Source organism: Electrophorus electricus, chromosome 15 (genome assembly GCF_041902795.1).
Source record: "Electrophorus electricus isolate QZ-2024a chromosome 15, ASM4190279v1, whole genome shotgun sequence".
Classification (NCBI taxonomy): Eukaryota; Metazoa; Chordata; class Actinopteri; order Gymnotiformes; family Gymnotidae; genus Electrophorus; species Electrophorus electricus.
This window is the reverse complement of record NC_137511.1, coordinates 1,774,276-1,802,048: the sequence shown is the minus strand read 5'-3', so window position 1 is coordinate 1,802,048 and position 27,773 is coordinate 1,774,276. Positions and strand designations below refer to the sequence as shown.

The following is a 27,773-nucleotide window of genomic DNA, read 5'->3' as shown; positions in this document are numbered from 1 at the left end:
TTTTTAAAACACAAAGTGGCAGCGGTGGGATTTGAACCCACGCCTCCACAGAGACTGGAGCCTAAATCCAGCGCCTTAGACCACTCGGCCACGCTACCCGAAAGCAGAGGCTTTTCAACATATTTGTGAAAGAAGGAGTCTGTACTTTCACACATCTTGGTCAAGTCCTTTGCCCAATCTTGAATTGATTGTTGCAAATAAAGGTAATGTTAGACAAGGATCTTGGCATGGCTCTCTGCTACAGTCATATGAGTCCTCCTATTGAATCTTTCCATATATGGACCAACGTTTTTGCTCAAAGTAGCTGTGTGTGCGCGCGAGTGCTTCAGTGGTTTCTCAAAAGTTTAGTGTTTACTGGCAGCAGTCGGCCTTGAACCCATCCCCCTGAAAGGACTAGAGCCTTAATCCAACACCTTGGATTGCTCTGTCACACTACCTGATGCAAGCTTTCCTTGCCTTATTTTTGATACTGGTTACCCAAGAAACTGGTTGGCAGAGTACTTTTGCCAACATTTAGCATGAGTTGCCACTTGTTCTTCTGTGTTTTCATTTCATTCTGAATCAGTTGAAGAATCTATAACGTTCACATTCAGGTACTTTTTCCAAATTCTCCCAGTGCAGCAGATGATTCTTTGGTGTGATGAGTTCCAACTGCTGAGAATCAGGTGGAACTCAGTGTCCTACGTAACATACTTTTGTCAATCAAGATTCATAGAGTGCCACACCACCGGTCCCACTTTGTTGCACGTGGGTCAACTCTGACAAAGTAAAAGTCCTATCTTGAGTGTAAGATTACTTGTTAGAGAAGTAAAGATAATAAAAGTTGCAGTACTGTGGCCCCCAATTGAGCACCACTGTCATCAAATGAATGAAACCTTTGGCCACTCTACTAGAGGAAGGCTGTTTTGTGCACATTTGTCAGCACCGATTTCCCATGACAACTGTGACCTGTATAAGTTGAAGAATGCATAACTTTTATCAGCGAGGCTTTCAATAAGGTGTTCGTTCCACATGGCACCATTGTAGCAGGGGTATTGTTGGAGTCCTAAGAGTTCCAACAACTTAGCATCAGTGTACGTGATAAGTCCAAGGCGTACGTAGCATACATGTGCCAAACCTTGCTCTTGGATGGCCAAAGCACAGTTCCCACTTTGACACACCTGTATGCACTTTTCTGCAGATTATACAGTGCATCTTAAGTGAATTGTTGATTGCCACAGTAGCAAAGACACTAAATGCTTAAGTACTGTGGCCCTTTGGTTGCTTGTTAGAGCAGCAAAGACACTAAAAGTTGCAGTACTATGGCCCCCAAGTTAGGACCACTGTCGTCGAATGATGGAAAGTTTTTTCCACTCTACTAGAGGTATTCTGTTTTGTGCACCTTTGTCAGCACCGGTTTCCCATGACATCGGTTTCCTATTGAGTAGGAGGTAACATACAAATACTTGGGTGTCTTCCTCGACAAGAAACTGGACTGGAAAGGCAATTCAGAAGCTGTGTACAGGAAGGGGATTAGTAGAGTTTCCTTTTTGCAGTTGTGTGTTGGGGAGGTAGCATCAGAGGACGAGAGACAAACAAGCTCAACAAACTGATCAAGAAGGCTGGCTTAGTCCTTGGCTGCTCTCTGGACAGTTTTGACATTGTGGTTAAAATGAGGACAGACGACAAACTCAAGGCTATCCTCGATAATACTTCAAAACCTGTCCATAATCTTCTGGCTAGACAGCAGAGCACTTTTTGTCACAGACTCAATCAGCTCCACTGTAGTAAGGAGCAGTACAGGAGATCATTCGTACCAACTGCGATGACACTGCACAATTGTTATTTTTGTGTAAGGATGCTACTGAGTGGTATTGAGTGCTAGAATTGTACTTATTATTATTATTATTATTATTAATATCCAGTCTTTTGTCATTTTTATTCTGTATTCACTGCACACCTAAGTGAATGTTGTAATGCACTGTCACTTTACCTGGTATACTGTAAACAGTGAAAGATCGGAAGGATCGAACACCTTACCATTCTTACACTTGCACAAGTCATATACAATATATGTTGTTTCTTATTCTTTTACATTCTTATTTTTATATATTGTATATATATATATATATATATATATATATATATATATATATATATATAACATTTATGTTTTTTGTGCTACTTCAATGTTTCAATTTCCCTCTGGGATTAAATATAGCGATTATCTATCTATCTATCTATCTATCTATCTATCTATCTATCTATCTATCTATCTATCTATCTATCTATCTATCTATCTCTCTATCTATCTATCTATCTATCTATCTATCTATCTATCTATCTATCTATCTATCTATCTATCTATCTATCTATCTATCTATCTATCTATCTATCTATCTATCTATCTATCTATGTACTGTGGCCAAAGTACTTTTGTCAAAAGGTAGGTTCTGTCACCACTTTCTCTTCTTTGGTCGCCTGTCCACCTGTTTCAGTTGAAGAATGCCTAACTTTTGTCAGAGAGGTTTTCAAAAACATGTTTGTTCCAAACAGCGCCAATATAGCAAGGGTATCGTTGGGAGTCCTAAGCGTTCCAACAACTTAGCATCACTGTATGTGATAAGTCCATGGCCTATGTATGGATGATGAACTGAAAAAGATGAAGAATCCAGAACTTTTATCAGCTGGGTTTCAACAAAGTGCTCTATGTAAATGCTGCTTTTGCAGCAAGGGTTTCATGGCAGTGCATGAGGCCACATTTGAGTGCTGAAACCAAAGTCTTTCCAAGCACTCAGGCATCAACAGCAGCATTTGGGGTTGCTTCATCAATCTCTATTGGGACGAGGAATCTTTCGAGAGACACTGTAGACAAGGTTCATGACTAAGCAACGGTCTTTTTAAAACACAAAGTGGCAGCGGTGGGATTTGAACCCACGCCTCCACAGAGACTGGAGCCTAAATCCAGCGCCTTAGACCACTCGGCCACGCTACCCGAAAGCAGAGGCTTTTCAACATATTTGTGAAAGAAGGAGTCTGTACTTTCACACATCTTGGTCAAGTCCTTTGCCCAATCTTGAATTGATTGTTGCAAATAAAGGTAATGTTAGACAAGGATCTTGGCATGGCTCTCTGCTACAGTCATATGAGTCCTCCTATTGAATCTTTCCATATATGGACCAACGTTTTTGCTCAAAGTAGCTGTGTGTGCGCGCGAGTGCTTCAGTGGTTTCTCAAAAGTTTAGTGTTTACTGGCAGCAGTCGGCCTTGAACCCATCCCCCTGAAAGGACTAGAGCCTTAATCCAACACCTTGGATTGCTCTGTCACACTACCTGATGCAAGCTTTCCTTGCCTTATTTTTGATACTGGTTACCCAAGAAACTGGTTGGCAGAGTACTTTTGCCAACATTTAGCATGAGTTGCCACTTGTTCTTCTGTGTTTTCATTTCATTCTGAATCAGTTGAAGAATCTATAACGTTCACATTCAGGTACTTTTTCCAAATTCTCCCAGTGCAGCAGATGATTCTTTGGTGTGATGAGTTCCAACTGCTGAGAATCAGGTGGAACTCAGTGTCCTACGTAACATACTTTTGTCAATCAAGATTCATAGAGTGCCACACCACCGGTCCCACTTTGTTGCACGTGGGTCAACTCTGACAAAGTAAAAGTCCTATCTTGAGTGTAAGATTACTTGTTAGAGAAGTAAAGATAATAAAAGTTGCAGTACTGTGGCCCCCAATTGAGCACCACTGTCATCAAATGAATGAAACCTTTGGCCACTCTACTAGAGGAAGGCTGTTTTGTGCACATTTGTCAGCACCGATTTCCCATGACAACTGTGACCTGTATAAGTTGAAGAATGCATAACTTTTATCAGCGAGGCTTTCAATAAGGTGTTCGTTCCACATGGCACCATTGTAGCAGGGGTATTGTTGGAGTCCTAAGAGTTCCAACAACTTAGCATCAGTGTACGTGATAAGTCCAAGGCGTACGTAGCATACATGTGCCAAACCTTGCTCTTGGATGGCCAAAGCACAGTTCCCACTTTGACACACCTGTATGCACTTTTCTGCAGATTATACAGTGCATCTTAAGTGAATTGTTGATTGCCACAGTAGCAAAGACACTAAATGCTTAAGTACTGTGGCCCTTTGGTTGCTTGTTAGAGCAGCAAAGACACTAAAAGTTGCAGTACTATGGCCCCCAAGTTAGGACCACTGTCGTCGAATGATGGAAAGTTTTTTCCACTCTACTAGAGGTATTCTGTTTTGTGCACCTTTGTCAGCACCGGTTTCCCATGACATCGGTTTCCTATTGAGTAGGAGGTAACATACAAATACTTGGGTGTCTTCCTCGACAAGAAACTGGACTGGAAAGGCAATTCAGAAGCTGTGTACAGGAAGGGGATTAGTAGAGTTTCCTTTTTGCAGTTGTGTGTTGGGGAGGTAGCATCAGAGGACGAGAGACAAACAAGCTCAACAAACTGATCAAGAAGGCTGGCTTAGTCCTTGGCTGCTCTCTGGACAGTTTTGACATTGTGGTTAAAATGAGGACAGACGACAAACTCAAGGCTATCCTCGATAATACTTCAAAACCTGTCCATAATCTTCTGGCTAGACAGCAGAGCACTTTTTGTCACAGACTCAATCAGCTCCACTGTAGTAAGGAGCAGTACAGGAGATCATTCGTACCAACTGCGATGACACTGCACAATTGTTATTTTTGTGTAAGGATGCTACTGAGTGGTATTGAGTGCTAGAATTGTACTTATTATTATTATTATTATTATTAATATCCAGTCTTTTGTCATTTTTATTCTGTATTCACTGCACACCTAAGTGAATGTTGTAATGCACTGTCACTTTACCTGGTATACTGTAAACAGTGAAAGATCGGAAGGATCGAACACCTTACCATTCTTACACTTGCACAAGTCATATACAATATATGTTGTTTCTTATTCTTTTACATTCTTATTTTTATATATTGTATATATATATATATATATATATATATATATATATATATATATATATATAACATTTATGTTTTTTGTGCTACTTCAATGTTTCAATTTCCCTCTGGGATTAAATATAGCGATTATCTATCTATCTATCTATCTATCTATCTATCTATCTATCTATCTATCTATCTATCTATCTCTCTATCTATCTATCTATCTATCTATCTATCTATCTATCTATCTATCTATCTATCTATCTATCTATCTATCTATCTATCTATGTACTGTGGCCAAAGTACTTTTGTCAAAAGGTAGGTTCTGTCACCACTTTCTCTTCTTTGGTCGCCTGTCCACCTGTTTCAGTTGAAGAATGCCTAACTTTTGTCAGAGAGGTTTTCAAAAACATGTTTGTTCCAAACAGCGCCAATATAGCAAGGGTATCGTTGGGAGTCCTAAGCGTTCCAACAACTTAGCATCACTGTATGTGATAAGTCCATGGCCTATGTATGGATGATGAACTGAAAAAGATGAAGAATCCAGAACTTTTATCAGCTGGGTTTCAACAAAGTGCTCTATGTAAATGCTGCTTTTGCAGCAAGGGTTTCATGGCAGTGCATGAGGCCACATTTGAGTGCTGAAACCAAAGTCTTTCCAAGCACTCAGGCATCAACAGCAGCATTTGGGGTTGCTTCATCAATCTCTATTGGGACGAGGAATCTTTCGAGAGACACTGTAGACAAGGTTCATGACTAAGCAACGGTCTTTTTAAAACACAAAGTGGCAGCGGTGGGATTTGAACCCACGCCTCCACAGAGACTGGAGCCTAAATCCAGCGCCTTAGACCACTCGGCCACGCTACCCGAAAGCAGAGGCTTTTCAACATATTTGTGAAAGAAGGAGTCTGTACTTTCACACATCTTGGTCAAGTCCTTTGCCCAATCTTGAATTGATTGTTGCAAATAAAGGTAATGTTAGACAAGGATCTTGGCATGGCTCTCTGCTACAGTCATATGAGTCCTCCTATTGAATCTTTCCATATATGGACCAACGTTTTTGCTCAAAGTAGCTGTGTGTGCGCGCGAGTGCTTCAGTGGTTTCTCAAAAGTTTAGTGTTTACTGGCAGCAGTCGGCCTTGAACCCATCCCCCTGAAAGGACTAGAGCCTTAATCCAACACCTTGGATTGCTCTGTCACACTACCTGATGCAAGCTTTCCTTGCCTTATTTTTGATACTGGTTACCCAAGAAACTGGTTGGCAGAGTACTTTTGCCAACATTTAGCATGAGTTGCCACTTGTTCTTCTGTGTTTTCATTTCATTCTGAATCAGTTGAAGAATCTATAACGTTCACATTCAGGTACTTTTTCCAAATTCTCCCAGTGCAGCAGATGATTCTTTGGTGTGATGAGTTCCAACTGCTGAGAATCAGGTGGAACTCAGTGTCCTACGTAACATACTTTTGTCAATCAAGATTCATAGAGTGCCACACCACCGGTCCCACTTTGTTGCACGTGGGTCAACTCTGACAAAGTAAAAGTCCTATCTTGAGTGTAAGATTACTTGTTAGAGAAGTAAAGATAATAAAAGTTGCAGTACTGTGGCCCCCAATTGAGCACCACTGTCATCAAATGAATGAAACCTTTGGCCACTCTACTAGAGGAAGGCTGTTTTGTGCACATTTGTCAGCACCGATTTCCCATGACAACTGTGACCTGTATAAGTTGAAGAATGCATAACTTTTATCAGCGAGGCTTTCAATAAGGTGTTCGTTCCACATGGCACCATTGTAGCAGGGGTATTGTTGGAGTCTTAAGAGTTCCAACAACTTAGCATCAGTGTACGTGATAAGTCCAAGGCGTACGTAGCATACATGTGCCAAACCTTGCTCTTGGATGGCCAAAGCACAGTTCCCACTTTGACACACCTGTATGCACTTTTCTGCAGATTATACAGTGCATCTTAAGTGAATTGTTGATTGCCACAGTAGCAAAGACACTAAATGCTTAAGTACTGTGGCCCTTTGGTTGCTTGTTAGAGCAGCAAAGACACTAAAAGTTGCAGTACTATGGCCCCCAAGTTAGGACCACTGTCATCGAATGATGGAAAGTTTTTTCCACTCTACTAGAGGTATTCTGTTTTGTGCACCTTTGTCAGCACCGGTTTCCCATGACATCGGTTTCCTATTGAGTAGGAGGTAACATACAAATACTTGGGTGTCTTCCTCGACAAGAAACTGGACTGGAAAGGCAATTCAGAAGCTGTGTACAGGAAGGGGATTAGTAGAGTTTCCTTTTTGCAGTTGTGTGTTGGGGAGGTAGCATCAGAGGACGAGAGACAAACAAGCTCAACAAACTGATCAAGAAGGCTGGCTTAGTCCTTGGCTGCTCTCTGGACAGTTTTGACATTGTGGTTAAAATGAGGACAGACGACAAACTCAAGGCTATCCTCGATAATACTTCAAAACCTGTCCATAATCTTCTGGCTAGACAGCAGAGCACTTTTTGTCACAGACTCAATCAGCTCCACTGTAGTAAGGAGCAGTACAGGAGATCATTCGTACCAACTGCGATGACACTGCACAATTGTTATTTTTGTGTAAGGATGCTACTGAGTGGTATTGAGTGCTAGAATTGTACTTATTATTATTATTATTATTATTAATAATATCCAGTCTTTTGTCATTTTTATTCTGTATTCACTGCACACCTAAGTGAATGTTGTAATGCACTGTCACTTTACCTGGTATACTGTAAACAGTGAAAGATCGGAAGGATCGAACACCTTACCATTCTTACACTTGCACAAGTCATATACAATATATGTTGTTTCTTATTGTTTTACATTCTTATTTTTATATATTGTATATATATATATATATATATATATATATATATAACATTTATGTTTTTTGTGCTACTTCAATGTTTCAATTTCCCTCTGGGATTAAATATAGCGATTATCTATCTATCTATCTATCTATCTATCTATCTATCTATGTATCTATCTATCTATCTATCTATCTATCTATCTATCTATCTATCTATCTATCTATCTATCTATCTATCTATCTATCTATCTATCTATCTATCTATCTATCTATCTATCTATCTATCTATCTACTGTGGCCAAAGTACTTTTGTCAAAAGGTAGGTTCTGTCACCACTTTCTCTTCTTTGGTCGCCTGTCCACCTGTTTCAGTTGAAGAATGCCTAACTTTTGTCAGAGAGGTTATCAAAAACATGTTTGTTCCAAACAGCGCCAATATAGCAAGGGTATCGTTGGGAGTCCTAAGCGTTCCAACAACTTAGCATCACTGTATGTGATAAGTCCATGGCCTATGTATGGATGATGAACTGAAAAAGATGAAGAATCCAGAACTTTTATCAGCTGGGTTTCAACAAAGTGCTCTATGTAAATGCTGCTTTTGCAGCAAGGGTTTCATGGCAGTGTATGAGGCCACATTTGAGTGCTGAAACCAAAGTCTTTCCAAGCACTCAGGCATCAACAGCAGCATTTGGGGTTGCTTCATCAATCTCTATTGGGACGAGGAATCTTTCGAGAGACACTGTAGACAAGGTTCATGACTAAGCAACGGTCTTTTTAAAACACAAAGTGGCAGCGGTGGGATTTGAACCCACGCCTCCACAGAGACTGGAGCCTAAATCCAGCGCCTTAGACCACTCGGCCACGCTACCCGAAAGCAGAGGCTTTTCAACATATTTGTGAAAGAAGGAGTCTGTACTTTCACACATCTTGGTCAAGTCCTTTGCCCAATCTTGAATTGATTGTTGCAAATAAAGGTAATGTTAGACAAGGATCTTGGCATGGCTCTCTGCTACAGTCATATGAGTCCTCCTATTGAATCTTTCCATATATGGACCAACGTTTTTGCTCAAAGTAGCTGTGTGTGCGCGCGAGTGCTTCAGTGGTTTCTCAAAAGTTTAGTGTTTACTGGCAGCAGTCGGCCTTGAACCCATCCCCCTGAAAGGACTAGAGCCTTAATCCAACACCTTGGATTGCTCTGTCACACTACCTGATGCAAGCTTTCCTTGCCTTATTTTTGATACTGGTTACCCAAGAAACTGGTTGGCAGAGTACTTTTGCCAACATTTAGCATGAGTTGCCACTTGTTCTTCTGTGTTTTCATTTCATTCTGAATCAGTTGAAGAATCTATAACGTTCACATTCAGGTACTTTTTCCAAATTCTCCCAGTGCAGCAGATGATTCTTTGGTGTGATGAGTTCCAACTGCTGAGAATCAGGTGGAACTCAGTGTCCTACGTAACATACTTTTGTCAATCAAGATTCATAGAGTGCCACACCACCGGTCCCACTTTGTTGCACGTGGGTCAACTCTGACAAAGTAAAAGTCCTATCTTGAGTGTAAGATTACTTGTTAGAGAAGTAAAGATAATAAAAGTTGCAGTACTGTGGCCCCCAATTGAGCACCACTGTCATCAAATGAATGAAACCTTTGGCCACTCTACTAGAGGAAGGCTGTTTTGTGCACATTTGTCAGCACCGATTTCCCATGACAACTGTGACCTGTATAAGTTGAAGAATGCATAACTTTTATCAGCGAGGCTTTCAATAAGGTGTTCGTTCCACATGGCACCATTGTAGCAGGGGTATTGTTGGAGTCCTAAGAGTTCCAACAACTTAGCATCAGTGTACGTGATAAGTCCAAGGCGTACGTAGCATACATGTGCCAAACCTTGCTCTTGGATGGCCAAAGCACAGTTCCCACTTTGACACACCTGTATGCACTTTTCTGCAGATTATACAGTGCATCTTAAGTGAATTGTTGATTGCCACAGTAGCAAAGACACTAAATGCTTAAGTACTGTGGCCCTTTGGTTGCTTGTTAGAGCAGCAAAGACACTAAAAGTTGCAGTACTATGGCCCCCAAGTTAGGACCACTGTCGTCGAATGATGGAAAGTTTTTTCCACTCTACTAGAGGTATTCTGTTTTGTGCACCTTTGTCAGCACCGGTTTCCCATGACATCGGTTTCCTATTGAGTAGGAGGTAACATACAAATACTTGGGTGTCTTCCTCGACAAGAAACTGGACTGGAAGGGCAATTCAGAAGCTGTGTACAGGAAGGGGATTAGTAGAGTTTCCTTTTTGCAGTTGTGTGTTGGGGAGGTAGCATCAGAGGACGAGAGACAAACAAGCTCAACAAACTGATCAAGAAGGCTGGCTTAGTCCTTGGCTGCTCTCTGGACAGTTTTGACATTGTGGTTAAAATGAGGACAGACGACAAACTCAAGGCTATCCTCGATAATACTTCAAAACCTGTCCATAATCTTCTGGCTAGACAGCAGAGCACTTTTTGTCACAGACTCAATCAGCTCCACTGTAGTAAGGAGCAGTACAGGAGATCATTCGTACCAACTGCGATGACACTGCACAATTGTTATTTTTGTGTAAGGATGCTACTGAGTGGTATTGAGTGCTAGAATTGTACTTATTATTATTATTATTATTATTAATAATATCCAGTCTTTTGTCATTTTTATTCTGTATTCACTGCACACCTAAGTGAATGTTGTAATGCACTGTCACTTTACCTGGTATACTGTAAACAGTGAAAGATCGGAAGGATCGAACACCTTACCATTCTTACACTTGCACAAGTCATATACAATATATGTTGTTTCTTATTGTTTTACATTCTTATTTTTATATATTGTATATATATATATATATATATATATATATAACATTTATGTTTTTTGTGCTACTTCAATGTTTCAATTTCCCTCTGGGATTAAATATAGCGATTATCTATCTATCTATCTATCTATCTATCTATCTATCTATCTATCTATCTATCTATCTATCTATCTATCTATCTATCTATCTATCTATCTATCTATCTATCTATCTATCTATCTATCTATCTATCTATCTATCTATCTATCTATCTATCTATGTACTGTGGCCAAAGTACTTTTGTCAAAAGGTAGGTTCTGTCACCACTTTCTCTTCTTTGGTCGCCTGTCCACCTGTTTCAGTTGAAGAATGCCTAACTTTTGTCAGAGAGGTTTTCAAAAACATGTTTGTTCCAAACAGCGCCAATATAGCAAGGGTATCGTTGGGAGTCCTAAGCGTTCCAACAACTTAGCATCACTGTATGTGATAAGTCCATGGCCTATGTATGGATGATGAACTGAAAAAGATGAAGAATCCAGAACTTTTATCAGCTGGGTTTCAACAAAGTGCTCTATGTAAATGCTGCTTTTGCAGCAAGGGTTTCATGGCAGTGTATGAGGCCACATTTGAGTGCTGAAACCAAAGTCTTTCCAAGCACTCAGGCATCAACAGCAGCATTTGGGGTTGCTTCATCAATCTCTATTGGGACGAGGAATCTTTCGAGAGACACTGTAGACAAGGTTCATGACTAAGCAACGGTCTTTTTAAAACACAAAGTGGCAGCGGTGGGATTTGAACCCACGCCTCCACAGAGACTGGAGCCTAAATCCAGCGCCTTAGACCACTCGGCCACGCTACCCGAAAGCAGAGGCTTTTCAACATATTTGTGAAAGAAGGAGTCTGTACTTTCACACATCTTGGTCAAGTCCTTTGCCCAATCTTGAATTGATTGTTGCAAATAAAGGTAATGTTAGACAAGGATCTTGGCATGGCTCTCTGCTACAGTCATATGAGTCCTCCTATTGAATCTTTCCATATATGGGCCAACGTTTTTGCTCAAAGTAGCTGTGTGTGCGCGCGAGTGCTTCAGTGGTTTCTCAAAAGTTTAGTGTTTACTGGCAGCAGTCGGCCTTGAACCCATCCCCCTGAAAGGACTAGAGCCTTAATCCAACACCTTGGATTGCTCTGTCACACTACCTGATGCAAGCTTTCCTTGCCTTATTTTTGATACTGGTTACCCAAGAAACTGGTTGGCAGAGTACTTTTGCCAACATTTAGCATGAGTTGCCACTTGTTCTTCTGTGTTTTCATTTCATTCTGAATCAGTTGAAGAATCTATAACGTTCACATTCAGGTACTTTTTCCAAATTCTCCCAGTGCAGCAGATGATTCTTTGGTGTGATGAGTTCCAACTGCTGAGAATCAGGTGGAACTCAGTGTCCTACGTAACATACTTTTGTCAATCAAGATTCATAGAGTGCCACACCACCGGTCCCACTTTGTTGCACGTGGGTCAACTCTGACAAAGTAAAAGTCCTATCTTGAGTGTAAGATTACTTGTTAGAGAAGTAAAGATAATAAAAGTTGCAGTACTGTGGCCCCCAATTGAGCACCACTGTCATCAAATGAATGAAACCTTTGGCCACTCTACTAGAGGAAGGCTGTTTTGTGCACATTTGTCAGCACCGATTTCCCATGACAACTGTGACCTGTATAAGTTGAAGAATGCATAACTTTTATCAGCGAGGCTTTCAATAAGGTGTTCGTTCCACATGGCACCATTGTAGCAGGGGTATTGTTGGAGTCCTAAGAGTTCCAACAACTTAGCATCAGTGTACGTGATAAGTCCAAGGCGTACGTAGCATACATGTGCCAAACCTTGCTCTTGGATGGCCAAAGCACAGTTCCCACTTTGACACACCTGTATGCACTTTTCTGCAGATTATACAGTGCATCTTAAGTGAATTGTTGATTGCCACAGTAGCAAAGACACTAAATGCTTAAGTACTGTGGCCCTTTGGTTGCTTGTTAGAGCAGCAAAGACACTAAAAGTTGCAGTACTATGGCCCCCAAGTTAGGACCACTGTCGTCGAATGATGGAAAGTTTTTTCCACTCTACTAGAGGTATTCTGTTTTGTGCACCTTTGTCAGCACCGGTTTCCCATGACATCGGTTTCCTATTGAGTAGGAGGTAACATACAAATACTTGGGTGTCTTCCTCGACAAGAAACTGGACTGGAAGGGCAATTCAGAAGCTGTGTACAGGAAGGGGATTAGTAGAGTTTCCTTTTTGCAGTTGTGTGTTGGGGAGGTAGCATCAGAGGACGAGAGACAAACAAGCTCAACAAACTGATCAAGAAGGCTGGCTTAGTCCTTGGCTGCTCTCTGGACAGTTTTGACATTGTGGTTAAAATGAGGACAGACGACAAACTCAAGGCTATCCTCGATAATACTTCAAAACCTGTCCATAATCTTCTGGCTAGACAGCAGAGCACTTTTTGTCACAGACTCAATCAGCTCCACTGTAGTAAGGAGCAGTACAGGAGATCATTCATACCAACTGCGATGACACTGCACAATTGTTATTTTTGTGTAAGGATGCTACTGAGTGGTATTGAGTGCTAGAATTGTACTTATTATTATTATTATTATTATTAATAATATCCAGTCTTTTGTCATTTTTATTCTGTATTCACTGCACACCTAAGTGAATGTTGTAATGCACTGTCACTTTACCTGGTATACTGTAAACAGTGAAAGATCGGAAGGATCGAACACCTTACCATTCTTACACTTGCACAAGTCATATACAATATATGTTGTTTCTTATTCTTTTACATTCTTATTTTTATATATTGTATATATATATATATATATATATATATATATATATATATATAACATTTATGTTTTTTGTGCTACTTCAATGTTTCAATTTCCCTCTGGGATTAAATATAGCGATTATCTATCTATCTATCTATCTATCTATCTATCTATCTATCTATCTATCTATGTACTGTGGCCAAAGTACTTTTGTCAAAAGGTAGGTTCTGTCACCACTTTCTCTTCTTTGGTCGCCTGTCCACCTGTTTCAGTTGAAGAATGCCTAACTTTTGTCAGAGAGGTTTTCAAAAACATGTTTGTTCCAAACAGCGCCAATATAGCAAGGGTATCGTTGGGAGTCCTAAGCGTTCCAACAACTTAGCATCACTGTATGTGATAAGTCCATGGCCTATGTATGGATGATGAACTGAAAAAGATGAAGAATCCAGAACTTTTATCAGCTGGGTTTCAACAAAGTGCTCTATGTAAATGCTGCTTTTGCAGCAAGGGTTTCATGGCAGTGTATGAGGCCACATTTGAGTGCTGAAACCAAAGTCTTTCCAAGCACTCAGGCATCAACAGCAGCATTTGGGGTTGCTTCATCAATCTCTATTGGGACGAGGAATCTTTCGAGAGACACTGTAGACAAGGTTCATGACTAAGCAACGGTCTTTTTAAAACACAAAGTGGCAGCGGTGGGATTTGAACCCACGCCTCCACAGAGACTGGAGCCTAAATCCAGCGCCTTAGACCACTCGGCCACGCTACCCGAAAGCAGAGGCTTTTCAACATATTTGTGAAAGAAGGAGTCTGTACTTTCACACATCTTGGTCAAGTCCTTTGCCCAATCTTGAATTGATTGTTGCAAATAAAGGTAATGTTAGACAAGGATCTTGGCATGGCTCTCTGCTACAGTCATATGAGTCCTCCTATTGAATCTTTCCATATATGGACCAACGTTTTTGCTCAAAGTAGCTGTGTGTGCGCGCGAGTGCTTCAGTGGTTTCTCAAAAGTTTAGTGTTTACTGGCAGCAGTCGGCCTTGAACCCATCCCCCTGAAAGGACTAGAGCCTTAATCCAACACCTTGGATTGCTCTGTCACACTACCTGATGCAAGCTTTCCTTGCCTTATTTTTGATACTGGTTACCCAAGAAACTGGTTGGCAGAGTACTTTTGCCAACATTTAGCATGAGTTGCCACTTGTTCTTCTGTGTTTTCATTTCATTCTGAATCAGTTGAAGAATCTATAACGTTCACATTCAGGTACTTTTTCCAAATTCTCCCAGTGCAGCAGATGATTCTTTGGTGTGATGAGTTCCAACTGCTGAGAATCAGGTGGAACTCAGTGTCCTACGTAACATACTTTTGTCAATCAAGATTCATAGAGTGCCACACCACCGGTCCCACTTTGTTGCACGTGGGTCAACTCTGACAAAGTAAAAGTCCTATCTTGAGTGTAAGATTACTTGTTAGAGAAGTAAAGATAATAAAAGTTGCAGTACTGTGGCCCCCAATTGAGCACCACTGTCATCAAATGAATGAAACCTTTGGCCACTCTACTAGAGGAAGGCTGTTTTGTGCACATTTGTCAGCACCGATTTCCCATGACAACTGTGACCTGTATAAGTTGAAGAATGCATAACTTTTATCAGCGAGGCTTTCAATAAGGTGTTCGTTCCACATGGCACCATTGTAGCAGGGGTATTGTTGGAGTCCTAAGAGTTCCAACAACTTAGCATCAGTGTACGTGATAAGTCCAAGGCGTACGTAGCATACATGTGCCAAACCTTGCTCTTGGATGGCCAAAGCACAGTTCCCACTTTGACACACCTGTATGCACTTTTCTGCAGATTATACAGTGCATCTTAAGTGAATTGTTGATTGCCACAGTAGCAAAGACACTAAATGCTTAAGTACTGTGGCCCTTTGGTTGCTTGTTAGAGCAGCAAAGACACTAAAAGTTGCAGTACTATGGCCCCCAAGTTAGGACCACTGTCGTCGAATGATGGAAAGTTTTTTCCACTCTACTAGAGGTATTCTGTTTTGTGCACCTTTGTCAGCACCGGTTTCCCATGACATCGGTTTCCTATTGAGTAGGAGGTAACATACAAATACTTGGGTGTCTTCCTCGACAAGAAACTGGACTGGAAGGGCAATTCAGAAGCTGTGTACAGGAAGGGGATTAGTAGAGTTTCCTTTTTGCAGTTGTGTGTTGGGGAGGTAGCATCAGAGGACGAGAGACAAACAAGCTCAACAAACTGATCAAGAAGGCTGGCTTAGTCCTTGGCTGCTCTCTGGACAGTTTTGACATTGTGGTTAAAATGAGGACAGACGACAAACTCAAGGCTATCCTCGATAATACTTCAAAACCTGTCCATAATCTACTGGCTAGACAGCAGAGCACTTTTCGTCACAGACTCAATCAGCTCCACTATAGTAAGGAGCAGTACAGGAGATCATTCGTACCAACTGCGATGACACTGCACAATTGTTATTTTTGTGTAAGGATGCTACTGAGTGGTATTTAGTGCTAGAATTGTACTTATTATTATTATTATTATTATTATTATTAATATCCAGTCTTTTGTCATTTTTATTCTGTATTCACTGCACACCTAAGTGAATGTTGTAATGCACTGTCACTTTACCTGGTATACTGTAAACAGTGAAAGATCGGAAGGATCGAACACCTTACGATTCTTACACTTGCACAAGTCATATACAATATATGTTGTTTCTTATTCTTTTACATTCTTATTTTTATATATTGTATATATATATATATATATATATAACATTTATGTTTTTTGTGCTACTTCAATGTTTCAATTTCCCTCTGGGATTAAATATAGCGATTATCTATCTATCTATCTATCTATCTATCTATCTATCTATCTATCTATCTATCTATCTATCTATCTATCTATCTATCTATCTATCTATCTATCTATCTATCTATCTATCTATCTATCTATCTATCTATCTATCTATCTATCTATCTATGTACTGTGGCCAAAGTACTTTTGTCAAAAGGTAGGTTCTGTCACCACTTTCTCTTCTTTGGTCGCCTGTCCACCTGTTTCAGTTGAACAATGCCTAACTTTTGTCAGAGAGGTTTTCAAAAACATGTTTGTTCCAAACAGCGCCAATATAGCAAGGGTATCGTTGGGAGTCCTAAGCGTTCCAACAACTTAGCATCACTGTATGTGATAAGTCCATGGCCTATGTATGGATGATGAACTGAAAAAGATGAAGAATCCAGAACTTTTATCAGCTGGGTTTCAACAAAGTGCTCTATGTAAATGCTGCTTTTGCAGCAAGGGTTTCATGGCAGTGTATGAGGCCACATTTGAGTGCTGAAACCAAAGTCTTTCCAAGCACTCAGGCATCAACAGCAGCATTTGGGGTTGCTTCATCAATCTCTATTGGGACGAGGAATCTTTCGAGAGACACTGTAGACAAGGTTCATGACTAAGCAACGGTCTTTTTAAAACGCAAAGTGGCAGCGGTGGGATTTGAACCCACGCCTCCACAGAGACTGGAGCCTAAATCCAGCGCCTTAGACCACTCGGCCACGCTACCCGAAAGCAGAGGCTTTTCAACATATTTGTGAAAGAAGGAGTCTGTACTTTCACACATCCTGGTCAAGTCCTTTGCCCAATCTTGAATTGATTGTTGCAAATAAAGGTAATGTTAGACAAGGATCTTGGCATGGCTCTCTGCTACAGTCATATGAGTCCTCCTATTGAATCTTTCCATATATGGACCAACGTTTTTGCTCAAAGTAGCTGTGTGTGCGCGCGAGTGCTTCAGTGGTTTCTCAAAAGTTTAGTGTTTACTGGCAGCAGTCGGCCTTGAACCCATCCCCCTGAAAGGACTAGAGCCTTAATCCAACACCTTGGATTGCTCTGTCACACTACCTGATGCAAGCTTTCCTTGCCTTATTTTTGATACTGGTTACCCAAGAAACTGGTTGGCAGAGTACTTTTGCCAACATTTAGCATGAGTTGCCACTTGTTCTTCTGTGTTTTCATTTCATTCTGAATCAGTTGAAGAATCTATAACGTTCACATTCAGGTACTTTTTCCAAATTCTCCCAGTGCAGCAGATGATTCTTTGGTGTGATGAGTTCCAACTGCTGAGAATCAGGTGGAACTCAGTGTCCTACGTAACATACTTTTGTCAATCAAGATTCATAGAGTGCCACACCACCGGTCCCACTTTGTTGCACGTGGGTCAACTCTGACAAAGTAAAAGTCCTATCTTGAGTGTAAGATTACTTGTTAGAGAAGTAAAGATAATAAAAGTTGCAGTACTGTGGCCCCCAATTGAGCACCACTGTCATCAAATGAATGAAACCTTTGGCCACTCTACTAGAGGAAGGCTGTTTTGTGCACATTTGTCAGCACCGATTTCCCATGACAACTGTGACCTGTATAAGTTGAAGAATGCATAACTTTTATCAGCGAGGCTTTCAATAAGGTGTTCGTTCCACATGGCACCATTGTAGCAGGGGTATTGTTGGAGTCCTAAGAGTTCCAACAACTTAGCATCAGTGTACGTGATAAGTCCAAGGCGTACGTAGCATACATGTGCCAAACCTTGCTCTTGGATGGCCAAAGCACAGTTCCCACTTTGACACACCTGTATGCACTTTTCTGCAGATTATACAGTGCATCTTAAGTGAATTGTTGATTGCCACAGTAGCAAAGACACTAAATGCTTAAGTACTGTGGCCCTTTGGTTGCTTGTTAGAGCAGCAAAGACACTAAAAGTTGCAGTACTATGGCCCCCAAGTTAGGACCACTGTCGTCGAATGATGGAAAGTTTTTTCCACTCTACTAGAGGTATTCTGTTTTGTGCACCTTTGTCAGCACCGGTTTCCCATGACATCGGTTTCCTATTGAGTAGGAGGTAACATACAAATACTTGGGTGTCTTCCTCGACAAGAAACTGGACTGGAAGGGCAATTCAGAAGCTGTGTACAGGAAGGGGATTAGTAGAGTTTCCTTTTTGCAGTTGTGTGTTGGGGAGGTAGCATCAGAGGACGAGAGACAAACAAGCTCAACAAACTGATCAAGAAGGCTGGCTTAGTCCTTGGCTGCTCTCTGGACAGTTTTGACATTGTGGTTAAAATGAGGACAGACGACAAACTCAAGGCTATCCTCGATAATACTTCAAAACCTGTCCATAATCTACTGGCTAGACAGCAGAGCACTTTTCGTCACAGACTCAATCAGCTCCACTATAGTAAGGAGCAGTACAGGAGATCATTCGTACCAACTGCGATGACACTGCACAATTGTTATTTTTGTGTAAGGATGCTACTGAGTGGTATTTAGTGCTAGAATTGTACTTATTATTATTATTATTATTATTATTATTAATATCCAGTCTTTTGTCATTTTTATTCTGTATTCACTGCACACCTAAGTGAATGTTGTAATGCACTGTCACTTTACCTGGTATACTGTAAACAGTGAAAGATCGGAAGGATCGAACACCTTACGATTCTTACACTTGCACAAGTCATATACAATATATGTTGTTTCTTATTCTTTTACATTCTTATTTTTATATATTGTATATATATATATATATATATATAACATTTATGTTTTTTGTGCTACTTCAATGTTTCAATTTCCCTCTGGGATTAAATATAGCGATTATCTATCTATCTATCTATCTATCTATCTATCTATCTATCTATCTATCTATCTATCTATCTATCTATCTATCTATCTATCTATCTATCTATCTATCTATCTATCTATCTATCTATCTATCTATCTATCTATCTATCTATCTATCTATGTACTGTGGCCAAAGTACTTTTGTCAAAAGGTAGGTTCTGTCACCACTTTCTCTTCTTTGGTCGCCTGTCCACCTGTTTCAGTTGAACAATGCCTAACTTTTGTCAGAGAGGTTTTCAAAAACATGTTTGTTCCAAACAGCGCCAATATAGCAAGGGTATCGTTGGGAGTCCTAAGCGTTCCAACAACTTAGCATCACTGTATGTGATAAGTCCATGGCCTATGTATGGATGATGAACTGAAAAAGATGAAGAATCCAGAACTTTTATCAGCTGGGTTTCAACAAAGTGCTCTATGTAAATGCTGCTTTTGCAGCAAGGGTTTCATGGCAGTGTATGAGGCCACATTTGAGTGCTGAAACCAAAGTCTTTCCAAGCACTCAGGCATCAACAGCAGCATTTGGGGTTGCTTCATCAATCTCTATTGGGACGAGGAATCTTTCGAGAGACACTGTAGACAAGGTTCATGACTAAGCAACGGTCTTTTTAAAACGCAAAGTGGCAGCGGTGGGATTTGAACCCACGCCTCCACAGAGACTGGAGCCTAAATCCAGCGCCTTAGACCACTCGGCCACGCTACCCGAAAGCAGAGGCTTTTCAACATATTTGTGAAAGAAGGAGTCTGTACTTTCACACATCCTGGTCAAGTCCTTTGCCCAATCTTGAATTGATTGTTGCAAATAAAGGTAATGTTAGACAAGGATCTTGGCATGGCTCTCTGCTACAGTCATATGAGTCCTCCTATTGAATCTTTCCATATATGGACCAACGTTTTTGCTCAAAGTAGCTGTGTGTGCGCGCGAGTGCTTCAGTGGTTTCTCAAAAGTTTAGTGTTTACTGGCAGCAGTCGGCCTTGAACCCATCCCCCTGAAAGGACTAGAGCCTTAATCCAACACCTTGGATTGCTCTGTCACACTACCTGATGCAAGCTTTCCTTGCCTTATTTTTGATACTGGTTACCCAAGAAACTGGTTGGCAGAGTACTTTTGCCAACATTTAGCATGAGTTGCCACTTGTTCTTCTGTGTTTTCATTTCATTCTGAATCAGTTGAAGAATCTATAACGTTCACATTCAGGTACTTTTTCCAAATTCTCCCAGTGCAGCAGATGATTCTTTGGTGTGATGAGTTCCAACTGCTGAGAATCAGGTGGAACTCAGTGTCCTACGTAACATACTTTTGTCAATCAAGATTCATAGAGTGCCACACCACCGGTCCCACTTTGTTGCACGTGGGTCAACTCTGACAAAGTAAAAGTCCTATCTTGAGTGTAAGATTACTTGTTAGAGAAGTAAAGATAATAAAAGTTGCAGTACTGTGGCCCCCAATTGAGCACCACTGTCATCAAATGAATGAAACCTTTGGCCACTCTACTAGAGGAAGGCTGTTTTGTGCACATTTGTCAGCACCGATTTCCCATGACAACTGTGACCTGTATAAGTTGAAGAATGCATAACTTTTATCAGCGAGGCTTTCAATAAGGTGTTCGTTCCACATGGCACCATTGTAGCAGGGGTATTGTTGGAGTCCTAAGAGTTCCAACAACTTAGCATCAGTGTACGTGATAAGTCCAAGGCGTACGTAGCATACATGTGCCAAACCTTGCTCTTGGATGGCCAAAGCACAGTTCCCACTTTGACACACCTGTATGCACTTTTCTGCAGATTATACAGTGCATCTTAAGTGAATTGTTGATTGCCACAGTAGCAAAGACACTAAATGCTTAAGTACTGTGGCCCTTTGGTTGCTTGTTAGAGCAGCAAAGACACTAAAAGTTGCAGTACTATGGCCCCCAAGTTAGGACCACTGTCGTCGAATGATGGAAAGTTTTTTCCACTCTACTAGAGGTATTCTGTTTTGTGCACCTTTGTCAGCACCGGTTTCCCATGACATCGGTTTCCTATTGAGTAGGAGGTAACATACAAATACTTGGGTGTCTTCCTCGACAAGAAACTGGACTGGAAGGGCAATTCAGAAGCTGTGTACAGGAAGGGGATTAGTAGAGTTTCCTTTTTGCAGTTGTGTGTTGGGGAGGTAGCATCAGAGGACGAGAGACAAACAAGCTCAACAAACTGATCAAGAAGGCTGGCTTAGTCCTTGGCTGCTCTCTGGACAGTTTTGACATTGTGGTTAAAATGAGGACAGACGACAAACTCAAGGCTATCCTCGATAATACTTCAAAACCTGTCCATAATCTTCTGGCTAGACAGCAGAGCACTTTTTGTCACAGACTCAATCAGCTCCACTGTAGTAAGGAGCAGTACAGGAGATCATTCGTACCAACTGCGATGACACTGCACAATTGTTATTTTTGTGTAAGGATGCTACTGAGTGGTATTGAGTGCTAGAATTGTACTTATTATTATTATTATTATTATTAATAATATCCAGTCTTTTGTCATTTTTATTCTGTATTCACTGCACACCTAAGTGAATGTTGTAATGCACTGTCACTTTACCTGGTATACTGTAAACAGTGAAAGATCGGAAGGATCGAACACCTTACCATTCTTACACTTGCACAAGTCATATACAATATATGTTGTTTCTTATTGTTTTACATTCTTATTTTTATATATTGTATATATATATATATATATATATATATATATATATAACATTTATGTTTTTTGTGCTACTTCAATGTTTCAATTTCCCTCTGGGATTAAATATAGCGATTATCTATCTATCTATCTATCTATCTATCTATCTATCTATCTATCTATCTATCTATCTATCTATGTACTGTGGCCAAAGTACTTTTGTCAAAAGGTAGGTTCTGTCACCACTTTCTCTTCTTTGGTCGCCTGTCCACCTGTTTCAGTTGAACAATGCCTAACTTTTGTCAGAGAGGTTTTCAAAAACATGTTTGTTCCAAACAGCGCCAATATAGCAAGGGTATCGTTGGGAGTCCTAAGCGTTCCAACAACTTAGCATCACTGTATGTGATAAGTCCATGGTCTATGTATGGATGATGAACTGAAAAAGATGAAGAATCCAGAACTTTTGTCAGCTGGGTTTCAACAAAGTGCTCTATGTAAATGCTGCTTTTGCAGCAAGGGTTTCATGGCAGTGTATGAGGCCACATTTGAGTGCTGAAACCAAAGTCTTTCCAAGCACTCAGGCATCAACAGCAGCATTTGGGGTTGCTTCATCAATCTCTATTGGGACGAGGAATCTTTCGAGAGACACTGTAGACAAGGTTCATGACTAAGCAACGGTCTTTTTAAAACACAAAGTGGCAGCGGTGGGATTTGAACCCACGCCTCCACAGAGACTGGAGCCTAAATCCAGCGCCTTAGACCACTCGGCCACGCTACCCGAAAGCAGAGGCTTTTCAACATATTTGTGAAAGAAGGAGTCTGTACTTTCACACATCTTGGTCAAGTCCTTTGCCCAATCTTGAATTGATTGTTGCAAATAAAGGTAATGTTAGACAAGGATCTTGGCATGGCTCTCTGCTACAGTCATATGAGTCCTCCTATTGAATCTTTCCATATATGGACCAACGTTTTTGCTCAAAGTAGCTGTGTGTGCGCGCGAGTGCTTCAGTGGTTTCTCAAAAGTTTAGTGTTTACTGGCAGCAGTCGGCCTTGAACCCATCCCCCTGAAAGGACTAGAGCCTTAATCCAACACCTTGGATTGCTCTGTCACACTACCTGATGCAAGCTTTCCTTGCCTTATTTTTGATACTGGTTACCCAAGAAACTGGTTGGCAGAGTACTTTTGCCAACATTTAGCATGAGTTGCCACTTGTTCTTCTGTGTTTTCATTTCATTCTGAATCAGTTGAAGAATCTATAACGTTCACATTCAGGTACTTTTTCCAAATTCTCCCAGTGCAGCAGATGATTCTTTGGTGTGATGAGTTCCAACTGCTGAGAATCAGGTGGAACTCAGTGTCCTACGTAACATACTTTTGTCAATCAAGATTCATAGAGTGCCACACCACCGGTCCCACTTTGTTGCACGTGGGTCAACTCTGACAAAGTAAAAGTCCTATCTTGAGTGTAAGATTACTTGTTAGAGAAGTAAAGATAATAAAAGTTGCAGTACTGTGGCCCCCAATTGAGCACCACTGTCATCAAATGAATGAAACCTTTGGCCACTCTACTAGAGGAAGGCTGTTTTGTGCACATTTGTCAGCACCGATTTCCCATGACAACTGTGACCTGTATAAGTTGAAGAATGCATAACTTTTATCAGCGAGGCTTTCAATAAGGTGTTCGTTCCACATGGCACCATTGTAGCAGGGGTATTGTTGGAGTCCTAAGAGTTCCAACAACTTAGCATCAGTGTACGTGATAAGTCCAAGGCGTACGTAGCATACATGTGCCAAACCTTGCTCTTGGATGGCCAAAGCACAGTTCCCACTTTGACACACCTGTATGCACTTTTCTGCAGATTATACAGTGCATCTTAAGTGAATTGTTGATTGCCACAGTAGCAAAGACACTAAATGCTTAAGTACTGTGGCCCTTTGGTTGCTTGTTAGAGCAGCAAAGACACTAAAAGTTGCAGTACTATGGCCCCCAAGTTAGGACCACTGTCGTCGAATGATGGAAAGTTTTTTCCACTCTACTAGAGGTATTCTGTTTTGTGCACCTTTGTCAGCACCGGTTTCCCATGACATCGGTTTCCTATTGAGTAGGAGGTAACATACAAATACTTGGGTGTCTTCCTCGACAAGAAACTGGACTGGAAGGGCAATTCAGAAGCTGTGTACAGGAAGGGGATTAGTAGAGTTTCCTTTTTGCAGTTGTGTGTTGGGGAGGTAGCATCAGAGGACGAGAGACAAACAAGCTCAACAAACTGATCAAGAAGGCTGGCTTAGTCCTTGGCTGCTCTCTGGACAGTTTTGACATTGTGGTTAAAATGAGGACAGACGACAAACTCAAGGCTATCCTCGATAATACTTCAAAACCTGTCCATAATCTTCTGGCTAGACAGCAGAGCACTTTTTGTCACAGACTCAATCAGCTCCACTGTAGTAAGGAGCAGTACAGGAGATCATTCGTACCAACTGCGATGACACTGCACAATTGTTATTTTTGTGTAAGGATGCTACTGAGTGGTATTGAGTGCTAGAATTGTACTTATTATTATTATTATTATTATTATTATTAATATCCAGTCTTTTGTCATTTTTATTCTGTATTCACTGCACACCTAAGTGAATGTTGTAATGCACTGTCACTTTACCTGGTATACTGTAAACAGTGAAAGATCGGAAGGATCGAACACCTTACCATTCTTACACTTGCACAAGTCATATACAATATATGTTGTTTCTTATTCTTTTACATTCTTATTTTTATATATTGTATATATATATATATATATATATATATATATATATATATAACATTTATGTTTTTTGTGCTACTTCAATGTTTCAATTTCCCTCTGGGATTAAATATAGCGATTATCTATCTATCTATCTATCTATCTATCTATCTATCTATCTATCTATCTATCTATCTATCTATCTATCTATCTATCTATCTATCTATCTATCTATCTATCTATCTATCTATCTATCTATCTATCTATCTATCTATCTATCTATCTATCTATCTATCTATCTATGTACTGTGGCCAAAGTACTTTTGTCAAAAGGTAGGTTCTGTCACCACTTTCTCTTCTTTGGTCGCCTGTCCACCTGTTTCAGTTGAAGAATGCCTAACTTTTGTCAGAGAGGTTTTCAAAAACATGTTTGTTCCAAACAGCGCCAATATAGCAAGGGTATCGTTGGGAGTCCTAAGCATTCCAACAACTTAGCATCACTGTATGTGATAAGTCCATGGCCTATGTATGGATGATGAACTGAAAAAGATGAAGAATCCAGAACTTTTATCAGCTGGGTTTCAACAAAGTGCTCTATGTAAATGCTGCTTTTGCAGCAAGGGTTTCATGGCAGTGTATGAGGCCACATTTGAGTGCTGAAACCAAAGTCTTTCCAAGCACTCAGGCATCAACAGCAGCATTTGGGGTTGCTTCATCAATCTCTATTGGGACGAGGAATCTTTCGAGAGACACTGTAGACAAGGTTCATGACTAAGCAACGGTCTTTTTAAAACACAAAGTGGCAGCGGTGGGATTTGAACCCACGCCTCCACAGAGACTGGAGCCTAAATCCAGCGCCTTAGACCACTCGGCCACGCTACCCGAAAGCAGAGGCTTTTCAACATATTTGTGAAAGAAGGAGTCTGTACTTTCACACATCTTGGTCAAGTCCTTTGCCCAATCTTGAATTGATTGTTGCAAATAAAGGTAATGTTAGACAAGGATCTTGGCATGGCTCTCTGCTACAGTCATATGAGTCCTCCTATTGAATCTTTCCATATATGGACCAACGTTTTTGCTCAAAGTAGCTGTGTGTGCGCGCGAGTGCTTCAGTGGTTTCTCAAAAGTTTAGTGTTTACTGGCAGCAGTCGGCCTTGAACCCATCCCCCTGAAAGGACTAGAGCCTTAATCCAACACCTTGGATTGCTCTGTCACACTACCTGATGCAAGCTTTCCTTGCCTTATTTTTGATACTGGTTACCCAAGAAACTGGTTGGCAGAGTACTTTTGCCAACATTTAGCATGAGTTGCCACTTGTTCTTCTGTGTTTTCATTTCATTCTGAATCAGTTGAAGAATCTATAACGTTCACATTCAGGTACTTTTTCCAAATTCTCCCAGTGCAGCAGATGATTCTTTGGTGTGATGAGTTCCAACTGCTGAGAATCAGGTGGAACTCAGTGTCCTACGTAACATACTTTTGTCAATCAAGATTCATAGAGTGCCACACCACCGGTCCCACTTTGTTGCACGTGGGTCAACTCTGACAAAGTAAAAGTCCTATCTTGAGTGTAAGATTACTTGTTAGAGAAGTAAAGATAATAAAAGTTGCAGTACTGTGGCCCCCAATTGAGCACCACTGTCATCAAATGAATGAAACCTTTGGCCACTCTACTAGAGGAAGGCTGTTTTGTGCACATTTGTCAGCACCGATTTCCCATGACAACTGTGACCTGTATAAGTTGAAGAATGCATAACTTTTATCAGCGAGGCTTTCAATAAGGTGTTCGTTCCACATGGCACCATTGTAGCAGGGGTATTGTTGGAGTCCTAAGAGTTCCAACAACTTAGCATCAGTGTACGTGATAAGTCCAAGGCGTACGTAGCATACATGTGCCAAACCTTGCTCTTGGATGGCCAAAGCACAGTTCCCACTTTGACACACCTGTATGCACTTTTCTGCAGATTATACAGTGCATCTTAAGTGAATTGTTGATTGCCACAGTAGCAAAGACACTAAATGCTTAAGTACTGTGGCCCTTTGGTTGCTTGTTAGAGCAGCAAAGACACTAAAAGTTGCAGTACTATGGCCCCCAAGTTAGGACCACTGTCGTCGAATGATGGAAAGTTTTTTCCACTCTACTAGAGGTATTCTGTTTTGTGCACCTTTGTCAGCACCGGTTTCCCATGACATCGGTTTCCTATTGAGTAGGAGGTAACATACAAATACTTGGGTGTCTTCCTCGACAAGAAACTGGACTGGAAGGGCAATTCAGAAGCTGTGTACAGGAAGGGGATTAGTAGAGTTTCCTTTTTGCAGTTGTGTGTTGGGGAGGTAGCATCAGAGGACGAGAGACAAACAAGCTCAACAAACTGATCAAGAAGGCTGGCTTAGTCCTTGGCTGCTCTCTGGACAGTTTTGACATTGTGGTTAAAATGAGGACAGACGACAAACTCAAGGCTATCCTCGATAATACTTCAAAACCTGTCCATAATCTTCTGGCTAGACAGCAGAGCACTTTTTGTCACAGACTCAATCAGCTCCACTGTAGTAAGGAGCAGTACAGGAGATCATTCGTACCAACTGCGATGACACTGCACAATTGTTATTTTTGTGTAAGGATGCTACTGAGTGGTATTGAGTGCTAGAATTGTACTTATTATTATTATTATTATTATTAATATCCAGTCTTTTGTCATTTTTATTCTGTATTCACTGCACACCTAAGTGAATGTTGTAATGCACTGTCACTTTACCTGGTATACTGTAAACAGTGAAAGATCGGAAGGATCGAACACCTTACCATTCTTACACTTGCACAAGTCATATACAATATATGTTGTTTCTTATTCTTTTACATTCTTATTTGTATATATTGTATATATATATATATATATATATAACATTTATGTTTTTTGTGCTACTTCAATGTTTCAATTTCCCTCTGGGATTAAATATAGCGATTATCTATCTATCTATCTATCTATCTATCTATCTATCTATCTATCTATCTATCTATCTATCTATCTATCTATCTATCTATCTATCTATCTATCTATCTATCTATCTATCTATCTATCTATCTATCTATCTATGTACTGTGGCCAAAGTACTTTTGTCAAAAGGTAGGTTCTGTCACCACTTTCTCTTCTTTGGTCGCCTGTCCACCTGTTTCAGTTGAAGAATGCCTAACTTTTGTCAGAGAGGTTTTCAAAAACATGTTTCTTCCAAACAGCGCCAATATAGCAAGG

General features: G+C 40.6%; 10 non-coding genes across 10 annotated transcripts; all 10 read right to left on the bottom strand.

Annotated features, from left to right (window-relative positions):
- Positions 1-16: 16 nt before the first annotated feature.
- Positions 17-98, bottom strand: trnal-uaa (transfer RNA leucine (anticodon UAA)). Its single transcript has one exon. It is a non-coding gene; the product is annotated as a tRNA-Leu (tRNA).
- A 2,794-nt stretch (positions 99-2,892) lies between these two features.
- On the bottom strand, positions 2,893-2,974 carry trnal-uag (transfer RNA leucine (anticodon UAG)). Its single transcript has one exon. It is a non-coding gene; the product is annotated as a tRNA-Leu (tRNA).
- A 2,748-nt stretch (positions 2,975-5,722) lies between these two features.
- trnal-uag (transfer RNA leucine (anticodon UAG)) lies at positions 5,723-5,804 on the bottom strand. The gene has a single exon. It is a non-coding gene; the product is annotated as a tRNA-Leu (tRNA).
- Positions 5,805-8,555: 2,751 nt separating this feature from the next.
- Positions 8,556-8,637, bottom strand: trnal-uag (transfer RNA leucine (anticodon UAG)). The gene has a single exon. It is a non-coding gene; the product is annotated as a tRNA-Leu (tRNA).
- A 2,739-nt stretch (positions 8,638-11,376) lies between these two features.
- trnal-uag (transfer RNA leucine (anticodon UAG)) lies at positions 11,377-11,458 on the bottom strand. Its single transcript has one exon. It is a non-coding gene; the product is annotated as a tRNA-Leu (tRNA).
- Positions 11,459-14,109: 2,651 nt separating this feature from the next.
- On the bottom strand, positions 14,110-14,191 carry trnal-uag (transfer RNA leucine (anticodon UAG)). The gene has a single exon. It is a non-coding gene; the product is annotated as a tRNA-Leu (tRNA).
- A 2,732-nt stretch (positions 14,192-16,923) lies between these two features.
- Positions 16,924-17,005, bottom strand: trnal-uag (transfer RNA leucine (anticodon UAG)). The gene has a single exon. It is a non-coding gene; the product is annotated as a tRNA-Leu (tRNA).
- Positions 17,006-19,737: 2,732 nt separating this feature from the next.
- trnal-uag (transfer RNA leucine (anticodon UAG)) lies at positions 19,738-19,819 on the bottom strand. The gene has a single exon. It is a non-coding gene; the product is annotated as a tRNA-Leu (tRNA).
- A 2,657-nt stretch (positions 19,820-22,476) lies between these two features.
- Positions 22,477-22,558, bottom strand: trnal-uag (transfer RNA leucine (anticodon UAG)). The gene has a single exon. It is a non-coding gene; the product is annotated as a tRNA-Leu (tRNA).
- A 2,764-nt stretch (positions 22,559-25,322) lies between these two features.
- Positions 25,323-25,404, bottom strand: trnal-uag (transfer RNA leucine (anticodon UAG)). The gene has a single exon. It is a non-coding gene; the product is annotated as a tRNA-Leu (tRNA).
- Positions 25,405-27,773: the final 2,369 nt, after the last annotated feature.